A 12,049-nucleotide genomic window follows, 5' to 3' on the forward strand; every position below is an offset into this window, starting at 1 on the left:
GCCCCTCTAGGCCACTGTTGACTGATTACACCAATGGGTAGATGGATGGTAAATAAATAAACCTGGTGACATAGCTGGAGTTAATTGAAAATAACAAATCACTTTCGTTAAATACAGCCCTACAGCCCTATACAGACTTTCACTGATTTATACATTCCCCCCCAAGAAATCTGCACCAGCGAGACCTGTGTTCATATTTATGTTTCAGATCATTTTAGCTGCTTATATTTTAAGATGACATCCAATATTTAGATGAAAAGTCAAGAACCCATCATGTTGAAGCATTTGAGTATCCAGATGGTTGGCATCAGTAGATATAAGCATTGTGTATCCATTCATTGAACAAATATTTATTAAGTGTCTGCTCCATGCCCGGCTCTCTGCTAGGCCCTAAAGATCCCAAACTGAGTAAGATTGATGACTCAGTCAACTTCACAAAACCAAATCATCTCAAAGCTTCTGCTTCAAGCAAACGATAGCAACTATAGGAAGAAAGCAACTGTAACCTGCGCCGTGCCTGCCACTGTTTTACACACCTTTATATCATATCTCTTTTTGTTTCATGACAAATCTCCAAAAGTCAACCCTTAAACAGATGAAGAAACACACTCAGAGAGGTCAGATAAGTTGTTTAAGCCACACATCTAGCAAGGGTCACAGCAAGAACTGGAGCCCATTTCTCCACACAGCCCGTTAGAGTGGCCTGTGGTGGAAGGCAGAAAGTAGACTACACTGACTCTGCCCCCTGCTGCTTGCATCTCTTAAAAAAAAAAAAAAAAAAAAAAAAAGACAAGCTCTTCTGAGCCTCAGTTTCTCCATCTAGCCGCTGGGATCACATGCCTCTCTCAGACGCTAGTTGTGAAAATCAAAAGAAATCATATATGTGGGGGCTTCTGACTTTGGATCCAACATGCATTAGGTGCTCAGCAAATGTTGATAATATGGATGGAGAGGATCTTCGAACCTTCCTCCACTCTCACCTCCCACCCGCAGTGGTCCTCTACACCAGCGTCTGCTGACAGCAGCATCACCACACACTTCCAGAATTAGGCAGCTCACAACTTCCTGAAGCACCCTGCTTTAGAATTGAAAGGCCTCACTCACCTGGCCTCATGTACCAAGAGTGCAGAGGACAGGAGAAGACACAGGCCACCCCTGGAAGGTGACAGTGTAGCTTTGGAGACAGTCTGTCCATTCTTGAAATATTAAAAAGCATTAAGGGGGCCGAGCATGGTGGCTCACACCTGTAATCCCAGCACTTTGGGAGGCCTAGGCAGACGAATCACCTGAGGTCAGGAGTTCGAGACCAGCCTGACCAACATGGTGAAACCCTGTCTCTACTGAAAATACAAAAATTAGCTGGGTATGATGGTGGATGCCTGAAGTCCCAGCTACTCAGAAGGCTGAGGTAGGAGAATCACTTAAACCCAGAAGGTGGAGGTTGCAGTGAGCTGAGATTGTGCCACTGCATTCCAGCCTAGGCTACAGAGTGAGACTTCGTCTAAAAAAAAAAAAAAAGCAAGCATTAGAGAACTTTCCAAGATGCATCATCTTCAAGAACACGAATGGGAGGCAGTGGAGGCATGGCATCTCCTCCTTGGGATGCAGAAGCTGAGCCAGGCCCCAGGCCAAACAAGGGTGGCCAAGCCTTTCCCTGGATCCTGGTACTCATGGAACTAACTCTTCGTTTCCTTCATCTCACTTCTCTCTCCTGCTCAGTCACCTTTCAAGCTATTGTCCCATGTAATTTATCAGCCAGCTAGGTATCCTGGCCTTGTGAGACACCAGTCTTGCTCTAATGTTTGGAATGTGAACCATCATGAAAAAGTAAGAATGATTAAAAAGGAGATTTTGTAACTATTCATTAGTGTCAGAGGGAGCAAGATCCTTCACATTCTACTACTCTAGCTGGATATCCCTAAAGGGTAGGTGTTTAAGCTCTTGAATCTGGCTTTTCTTTTCTTTTTGAGACAGGATCTTGCTCTGTCACCCAAGCTGGAGGGGGCAAGGGCATGATCGCGGCTCACTGCAGCCCCAAAATCCTAGGCTCAAGTGATCCTCCCACCTCAGCCTCCCAGGTAGATGGGATTACAGATATGCACCACCATGCTTGCTTTTTTTTTTTTTTTTTAAATATATAAAAACAGAGTCTCGCTATGTTGCCCAGGCTGGTCTCAAACTCCTGGCCTCAAGTAATCCTCCTGCCTTGGACTCCCAAAGTGCTGAGATTACAGGCATGAGCCACCATGCCCAGCCTGAACCTAGCCTTTTAGATTACCTCCCCGCTTTATTGCTTCTAACTGGAAAACCTAGGCAAGTTATTTAACCCCTTTAAGCCTTGATTTTTCTCAGCGGTAAAATAGTTCCTCCCATAAAGGACTGTAATAAGGAAAAGAGGTCAGCGATCTGTGGTTATGGGGCCAAATCTGGCTCACCGTCTATTTTTGTGAAGACCTATGAACTAAGAATGGTTTTTACATTTTAAATGGTTGAAAAAAATCAAGAAAATATTTTGTGACACACGAAAAGGATATGACATTCAAATGTCAGGGTCATAAAGTTTAATTGGAATATAGCCACACACATTTGTTTACATGTTACCTGTGACTGCTTTTCTGCTACTACAGCAAAGTTGAATTGTCGTAACCAAGCTGTTATAGCCCACAAAGCCTAAAATATTTACTGTCTGGCTCTTTACAGAAAATGTTTGCCAACCTCTGGTAAAGAAAAAATGAAGGAATGCCTAGATGTGCCTATAATAGAGCAAAAACCTTTAAAATGTCAGCTCTCATTTTCTTTTATTAATATCTAGCTCCTGTCCAGCCATGATATTTATGCCGCTCTGTATTTGCATCAGGATAATTTTTTAGATCATTACAAAATATGCATCCTCCTACAGAACACATGGGAATACCTAGTGCTTAAATGGCATTGCTAAAGCAGAATGCACTGACCTAACCTCACAGAAAGGTGATGGAACAGAGGTCCCATCCTTCCAAATGTCATCCACTGGTTTTATCCTTATTGAAATAGACAGCACACGGATCTGGAATGGAAGCAAATAACAACCAGGTCTCCAGATTCCATCATACCACAGAACATGGAACCAAGAAAGTACCTGAGAAGTTATCTGATCCAGGCTGGGCGCAGTGGCTCATGCCTGTAATCCCAGCACTTTGGGAGGCCGAGGCGGGTGGATCACCTGAGGTCGGGAGTTCAAGACCAGCCTGACCAACATGGAGAAACCCTGTCTCTACCAAAAATACAAAAATTAGGCAGGCATGGTGTCGCATGCCTGTAATCCCAGCTACTCGAGAGGCTGAGGCAGGAGACTCGCTTGAACCCGGGCGGCAGAGGTTGCAGTGAGCTGAGACAGTGCCATTGCACTCCGGCCTGGGCAAAAAGAGCGAAACTCCGTCTCAAAAAAAAAAAAAAAAAAGAAGTTATCTGATCCAGTCACTCCTGTTTACCAACAAGGAATCTAGACCCAGATGAAGTTAAAGGACTTACCCAAGAGTGCCCGACAACTCTCTGGCCACCCCCAGGCTCCCATCTTTGTGTCTTTCCTGTGTGGGCTGTTCCCTGAAGTTCTTCCTGATAGGCACGTTGTCTTTTCCTTTGATTTTAAATTCTTGGCTCAGATGACATGCCCAGACTATATCGTGTGATGTGACCTTGAAAAATAATTTACATACAAGTCTTGAAAGCAAATCAAGTTTTAAAACAAAGTAGCATCTACTCTGTCGCAGCCTTGACATCTATTACAAAGCAAATGCTGGCTCTTTAATTTCCCTAATCAAAGCTGGTCCTATTTAGCCAACCTCCTCAAGGGGTCCCAGCACCAGACCCACTCCAACGCCTGATGAAGCTCCAGAACAGGTGAGAAAAATGAGAGGGTCCTGCCCAGAGCTCTGGGAGTCGGCCCTCACTGCCTGCCCTTCAGACAGCAAGACAGAAAAGGCATTCATTTTCTTCCTCCACGTCATGATACCAACCGAAATTACCTTTAAATGAGGAAGAAGGTCATTATTTAATCAATAGGATTGCGTCAATTGAGGAAAATTTGTCTCCAGTGTAAACAAGCGGAACGTCTTTGCGCTCTATGAAAACAAGGTTAAATTACTTGCAGATCCAGGCGACGTGGAGAGATGTAGGAAGTGAACCTGAAGCCTGACACATTCAAGGTCTGGGAACAGAAAATAATAGGAATTGTTCTTATTTTACCAGTGGAATCCAGCACAGAGATGGGCACGCCTCTTTACAGAACCCAAGATTCAGAAACATGCCTTACCCTTTGCTTGTGAGGCGGAGGAGGAGGTAAAGGAGGAAGAGAAAGAACCCCCACAAAGAGAGATGGCAACAAAGGTAAAACAAAGGCTGGGCCAGCCGATCCCACTCAGGCTGACCACAGTGAGGGAGCAGCATTAAAATGAGAAATGATCAGGTTTCAGAAGCCCAGCCCTTCCTGCTGAGTCTCGTCCTTTGCTTCATCCATTCCATTCAAGAAGTCATATTGAAAATAAATTATTAATACAATGGTAGCTCACATTATTGGGTCTCACTCCATGCCAAGCATGCCAAACCCAGGTCATGTGTGGTGCTACTCAATGTTCACAACAGCTCTAGAGGTGGGTGCCAGTCATGCCCACTTGGCAGATGTGGAGGAGGGAAGTCGCAGCTGGAGAATGGCGGGCAGTTCTGTTTCCGAGGCCCCACTGCTTGAACTGCCAGCCTCAGAGCCATCTGCTCGCTGGGTGCTCAGCCCCGTGCTGCACGCTGTGGACTCACAGGGGGATGTACGAACCAGGCCTACCCCTAGGGCATCCCCACATCTTGGCAGAAGGGGACAGAGCATTTAATCCTGTTTAGGGAGAGGCTCAGCTCGTCTGGGAATCCCTGGATGAGCGGACTCTGTGCCTGCTCCTCTGCCGTACCCCTTCCCCATCCATGTCGGCTGCTTTGGCCACAGCACATAAAAATGGGTCCAGCAAGCCACAGTTTCTCCCAGAGGAGGCCCCAAAGATCTCTTGCCCACACCTCCTCGATCGCTGCTAGGATATAAGCTGGAGGCTGTCGGTGGCGAATGTGATCTCTTGTCACTCCACAGGCATCTGGTGAGGTCTAAGTTCCCTGCTTCCTGACAGAACTTCTTGGTGGGGACTTGGCTTCCAGGTTCTCCTCACCCACTCAGGAGACTGGGCTAACACTGAGTGAGGTTTGCTGACACCCTCCATTCATTAACAACAGGACCAAAACCAAGTAAGTTTTAGCTCTGGGCTTTTGGACAGCCAGATTCCAACACTTTGGTGGTGAATCCTGACTAACGTTCCTGCCCCATCCCTCCTCCTCCCATCCCCTAACCCACCCCGCCCAGCTCCATTTCTGAAGTGTCCGAATGTAGACTTCAGAAGCTGCCTTCCTTCCGTGACCATGCTGCCCACATGGCCTCCACTGAGGATCAAGGCAACACAGTCACCACAGGAGTAGGCCCTCAGTTACCGTAGCAGCGATCTGAGGAGTGTGGGCCAGGGGCTTTGGGGCCTCCTCCAGGAAAATTGTGGCAGCACAGCCAAGACAGCAAGAGTGTGACCCAGCCAAAAAAAAAAAAAAAGCTTTAAAAATAAGGTTTTTTTTTAAGTGAAATGAAACATATTTGACCTGGGAAGAAATAAAAGACCTTTCACGTTGTCAAAGTGACAAATTATACAAAGAGGCCTAGCAAATGTGAGCTCCTGGGGAGTCCGTCAGAAGGAGCCCAGATGGAATGGATGAGGCTGGGGGTGACCGGAGGGATGCAGACAGAGGATTTATCCGGGTCGGGTTGGGAGACCAGTCAGAAGGCTGCACAAAGCTACACACAGTCTACCCTTTGTACTGGTATTTATCTAACTTGTCAATTTTATAGCCACATTACCTTCCGAGTGTTCAGGAAAGCAGATATTGGTGCTGTCAAGAGGCCTGGCTGTGGTTTGCACAGCATAATGACAGATGCAAAAAACAAAGGGGAGGGGAGAGGGGCCTTCAGAAACCACAAAAGAGCCTTTATAATTATGCCTCTGCCTCCCTCCTCCCCTGAGAGCATGCCTTTCCCTCACTGCAGAGGTGCTCGCTCCAGGGGTGCTCTCTCCCCCTATATGCAGCTGTGCTGGGCAGCTGCGCTGGGCAGCTGCCTAGCACACATCTACCAGTCACCCTGCATGGACTTGAATGGAGCTGTTACATGACTGCCTCTCTTCCCCAGGCTAAATAGCTGCAGTCCTTTAACCTCTCTTCATGGGCCTGATTTTCCATCTCTTTAATCATCCCTGTCACTTTCGGCTGCAGCCTGTACTCACCACAGCCCTCCCCCAGAGTGGAGACGCAGCCAACGAGGATCATGGGCCCAAGGGCCTCCAAGAGCTGCTCCTTTCAGACTGCCCCCACCATGGGCCCACCCTGCAGCCACAGGTCCTGGGAAGCCTATGGTCATGGAGCCCCTACGGCTGAGTTACTGCAGCTCATGACCCAATTGGAGCTCTTCCCTCCCTGCTCTTGGATATTCCCCATGACCAGAAAGTCATTAAAATCCCACAGTCTCCTTCTAAGCTGATTCTTGTCATTTTTCTCTTCCTCTTCATCCTTAGTGCCTCACTCCTACACACTAGACCCCTGGAATATCATTTGGACCATGGAGCCAGCCCCCCAGCCAGCTTCCCTGCCACCATTTTCCCCTCCGAGACACTTAAAGGCCAACTTTGGAAATATTTTTTTAAATTGAATGTCATTTTTATCAAGTCCTTCCCCTACTCAAGAGCCTTTAGTGGCTCCCTATTTCTTCTTGTTATAGCAGATATAAATAACTCGCCAGATTCTGAAAATACTCTCACCACTCCCTCAACCCCTCTTCTGCCTATGTCCAGATCTACACTCAAAAAAAGCCTTCCCTAGTTAATCTCCTCCCTTCTCTGTCCACCCCTTTACCCATCCCCACAGTTTATTGGATACTGTTTTGGGTGTCTTGAGATATTGGGTTAGGGTTCTTTGACGGCAAGCAACAGAAACTAACCCTGACTAGTTTAAGGAACAGAAAGGGATAGATTGGCAACGAATGGCATAGTTTGGAGAATTAAAAGCAAGCCTGAACTACAGTCCTGGAAAAGACAGAACTGGACAGCTCTGAAGATCTTCTGGAACATTGTCATCAAATGATCAGCTCCAACTGCCTTCTCTCCTCATTTCTCTCTCCTTAAGATTCAGAATTTCAGGACTGAACATCAACAAGCCCCGTGATCAGGGAGCAGAGTCCTGTGATTGGCTGTCCTACCAAAACCACTCACGGTGTGGGAAGGTTGCAACATTTAGCAAATAAAAATACAGGACGTCCAGCTAAATTGAATTCCAGATAAATAGTGAATAATTGCTCATATAAACATATCCCAGGCGATATTTCCTGATTTGTCTTCTTATTCTTCCCTTCCTTCAGTCCCACTCTGTTGCTCCCAGGTTGGTCAGCACACCTCAGACCTGTACCTGTACCCGCTGTGACTGTACCTCACTGTTAACGAATCTCTTCAGTCCTTTCAAAGTGGCTGTGAATTTTATTTCTTCCTCTTTAATTTTAATAACCAAGCTTCCATTGACTGGAAACTATACATTAATTGACACAAATAAAAGGGTACACATGCCCTTTGGCAACCTTTCTTATTTATTTTCTCTTTAGCCCCATTGGAGAAAAAAACCAACTTTCTCTGTCTTCTCTCTTTTGCCAAATACTTACAAAAGAGCCCTAATAACACTTTGCATTTGTGTAACTCGTTAGATCTTAACGTACATTTTCACACTTGTTTCATTCAGTGTCTTAACTCCTCAGTGAGTTAAGTGGTTAGCGGGCACACGTAACATAGTGCCCCATTTTACAGATGAGAAGTTCAAATGTTGAAAGGTGGGTTACAAAAGCTAGTACGCATCCAAAGTTGTGGATCCAGGACTTGGAACAATGTGTCCTTTCCTCTTTTCTGTAAAGGGCCAGATAGTAAATATTTCAGGCTTTGTATGCCAGATGGTTTCTGTTGCATCTCCTCAACTCTGCCATTGCAACACAAAAGTGGCCATAGGTAATACATAAATGATTAGATGGATGTTCCAATAAACTGCATTTATAGAAACAGGCCAATGGGCCATATCTGGCCCACGGGCTATACTTTGCAAGCTAACCCCTGCTTTACACCACACAACAAACACTTTCCAATCTTTTTAAGTCTATCACAGTTTGCCTCCAATTGGGATGCCATAATTTTGACCTCAGTCAATTTTAGATGACTACTTTTTTCTCTTCTCTTTACCTCTTATGCAACAGGATTGTTGGGACAATGACCAACTTGGCTTCCCACACCCACTTGATCCTTCCTACACTGTGGCAAAGTTTTCTCTCATATGTGTGAATGTGCTCAGCTAAGCCCATTCTTCCTCCCCTGGGTCCTTCTTTACCCGCACATGAGATCAGTACCAACAGCCCTTGTGGGGAGGCAACTGTCTGGGATGGGTCATCTTCTGAGGCCCCCAGGATTAACCAGGATACCCAGAGTTAACCATTAAACAGGATTAACCATCATCCTTCCCTCTTTCCTTTACTCTGGGCTTCGCGTGCTTCCTCTCTTGGGCCTTTTCCATGGCAAGTTTGTCCCCAGGAAACTTATGCCTGGAATGGTAGCTCTACGACCTGGTCTTTCTGTGGCCCACGGAAGATGGGGACTGGGTTCAGGTTCTTCTTTAACCTACAGAGTGAAAAGACTGGTTCAAGTGCCCTCCCTAAGAAGGGTAGGAGCTCCTTGAAGGCAAACTAGTTTGGTTTATACCTGTCACTGTTTATAAACAGGATCTATAGATCCTGAGCTATATTGAGGGCTGGAGGCTGTACGTGGACAGCAGCCTCCTGGGCAAAGAGTCCAGCTGCTTAGATGACTGGGCTTACAAATCCTCAGACATGCTGAATGGCCACCTGGAACCTGAATTCTACATTTTGGGAGCCAGTGGGCCATGACTGATGCCTCGTGAAGGGGATGCCAGGTCTTTAAGTGGGCTTCACAGGTACATATGTCCGTGTGCACACCGGAGTGTAAAGGCAAGAGACCATAGAGATCAAGCTGCCCAAATCCTTCATTTACAAATAAAGAAACCAAAGCCCAGTGATATCATCTCAGTTTTCCATGATGCCAAGAAGTAAAAATCCATATTATCTTTATAAATAGTATCCACAAAGATGATGATAAACTTGGTCAATGAAACTGATATTTATAACTATAAAGCTTTCTTTGGATTTTTGGGGTTTTTTTGTTTTGTTTTTGTTTTGTTTTTTTGAGAAGGAGTCTTGCTCTGTTGCCCATGCTGGAGTGCAGTGGTGCGATCTCGGCTCACTGAAACCTCCACCTTCCAGTTTCAAGTGATTCTCATGCCTCAGCCTGTGATTCTCATGCCTCAGCCTGTGATTCTCAGTCTCCCAAGTATCTGGAATTACAGGCACACACCACCATGCCCAGCTGATGTTTTTAATTTTTTTTTAGTAGAGACAGGGTCTCACCATGTTGGCCAGGCTGGTCTCAAACTCCTTACCTCAGGTGATCCACCCACCTCAGCCTCCCAAAGTGCTGGGATTACAGGCATGAGCCACAGCGTCTGGATAAATATCAACATAATTTAAATAAGGGGCAGAGAATATGCCCATCCCGGCACAGCCCAAAAGCCATACATGAGATCAACTTTTTCAGAAATACTTAAGATTTGTTATCAAGACTTCCATATGTCCAAAAGTGGAATTCTCTAGAAACACCATGAGCCTCCTCCAAATATTTTTGTAAAGTCTCTAAAAGGGTCAAGAGAGGCAACAAAGAGTAGAGGGCACAAGGAATACTTCAGCTTTTAATGCTCTGGCTCTGCCACTTTAAAATTGTGTGACCTTGAGCAAATTACTTAACTTCCCTAAGCCCCAGTTTTCTCATCTGTAAAATGAGCATAATGATAGTACTTACCTCATAGAGGTAATGTAATAATTAAATGAGACAATGTACACAGACCACCTAACAGGGCTGACAATAACTACTTAATATTTACTAGTATCATGGTGGTTGTTGTTGACACCACAGACTTTTTGCCTTAAGTTCAACTCTAATTTTGAGTTGCCTCCTTTTTCAACTGTGAAAAAGGGATAATCATTTAACAGGAGAGACAGATAACTAGAAGTTAGTTATGACCTGGACAGAGTGCTCTGGCTCCCTGCCCAGAGCCACAGTCTGCCCCAAATGATCTCCAGGTTAAGAGACAAAGTGGCTTTTCTGAGCAGGGTTGCCTCTGAGGGGGTGGCCTCCAGGCAGGACCCAGCTCGTCTGGAAGAGGTCATGATCTCAGGTCAGAGGTGCGAGTAATCAGGGGAACAGGCCAGGAAATGTGAATAAGGCTAGTGCACAGTTTTCTTTTTGGACAATCTTTTTGGCATTACGATGTTTTAGTCAAATTGTGCCCTGCTTGGAAGTCCTACAGGTTGAAGGCAAGGGAAGTCAGAATTTGTACAACAACAAAAAAAAAACAGAAGGCCCAGGATAGCTCCTAGATAAACATCATCCTTCAAGGACATCTCGGGTTGGGCAGACTATAGCATTTTCATCAACTCATGCCATTAAAAAAAAAAAAAAAAAAGACAAAGAAAAAAAACAACCCACGTAGAACTTGATTTTTCCGGTGATAGAAGAAACACAGTAGACAAAACAACTTTCTCCTTTTCCCTGGGTTACTTGGCAGCAGCAGAAAACACTTGACAAAAAGTTTCAGAAGGGCTCGATATTGAGTTTGAAAAGTACAAATTCCCACAACAATCACTGACTAAAGTAGCAATATTTTAGCCCTTCACAGGAATCTGGTTATTATTACCATTTATGCCAAGTATCTTGTTTCTATTCTTTGTGATTTAAGGTCATTTTCTCTGTAAAAGGCCTGCTTTGTTTTAAGCACTACACATTGACGTTGGTTTCAGGAGAAAGAGGACTGGGCAAGTTGGGAAAGTATCGTATTGTGCCGAAACATTAGATGGCCTGGTTGTAAAGAAACCCTTTGTTTTTGCTCTGAACCTGATGTATTTTTCTGGTCTTCATTTCCTAGTTCAGTGCACTAATTTCAGCATTGTCCACCCTGACAATGATAATACCTGTGCTTGAGCGTGGCAGGTTCCAAGGAGGGAATCCAAGAGGTTGTACCTACCTGGACGGGCTGGGGTGCAACCTGGCCAAAGGAGACCCAAGTCAATACCCATGTCTAGAAAGTCACCCTGTGACTCAGGGTCCATTGTGTAGACATCTTGTGAGAAAGGATACCAAGAGAGTGAAATATCTTGCTCAGTGATATACTACCAGGGACAATTTTTCCCCTTGAGGGACACTTGGCAATAACTGGAGACATTTTTGGTTGTCACAACTCAGAGCCAGAATACTATTGTGCCTACTGGGTAGAGGCCAGGGATGTTGCTAAACATCCTACACTGCACAGGGTGGTCCCCACAGCAAAGACTAACTCAGCCCCAAATGCCAATTGTGGTAAGATTGAGAAACCCTAAGACACACAGTGGCACAGAAAGCCCTGAATGGGCAGGCCCCTGCCCACCTGCCCAGCCTTATTTTGCCCCACTCCCCCATTCTCTGAACCCCAAGTGCATAGACACCTTCCATTTCCTGACTTCACTGTGTACCCTCAGCATATCCAACCCCTCTGCCTGCCAGGCTCTTCCTTGCCATGCCTAGTTAACACCTTCTTCTCCCCCAGAGCTCACCTCAATACATACTTTCTTGAGATGCCTTCCCATCAAGACTAAGTCAAATCCCCCATTCTATGCTGTCTCCCCTTTATTCTTTCTTTTTCCAGGGCTTTTAAAGTATCTTCATGGGCCCAGGTGTGGCAGCTCACACCTGTAATCCTAGCACTTTGGGAGGCCCACATGAGCAGATTACCCAAGTCAGGAGTTTAAGACCAGCCTGGGCAACATGGTGTCCAGTCTCTGCTAAGATACAAAAAATTAGCCAGTTGTGGT

At 45.6% G+C, this 12,049-nt stretch overlaps 1 long non-coding RNA gene across 1 annotated transcript; it reads left to right on the forward strand.

Moving 5' to 3' along the window:
• Positions 1 to 3,653: 3,653 nt before the first annotated feature.
• On the forward strand, positions 3,654 to 4,536 carry LOC104655218. Its single transcript, XR_746938.1, has 2 exons — positions 3,654 to 3,879; positions 4,228 to 4,536. It is a non-coding gene; the product is annotated as an uncharacterized LOC104655218 (long non-coding RNA).
• The last annotated feature ends 7,513 nt before the right edge of the window (positions 4,537 to 12,049 follow it).

This window comes from Rhinopithecus roxellana, chromosome 17 (assembly GCF_007565055.1).
Source record: "Rhinopithecus roxellana isolate Shanxi Qingling chromosome 17, ASM756505v1, whole genome shotgun sequence".
NCBI lineage: Eukaryota > Metazoa > Chordata > Mammalia > Primates > Cercopithecidae > Rhinopithecus > Rhinopithecus roxellana.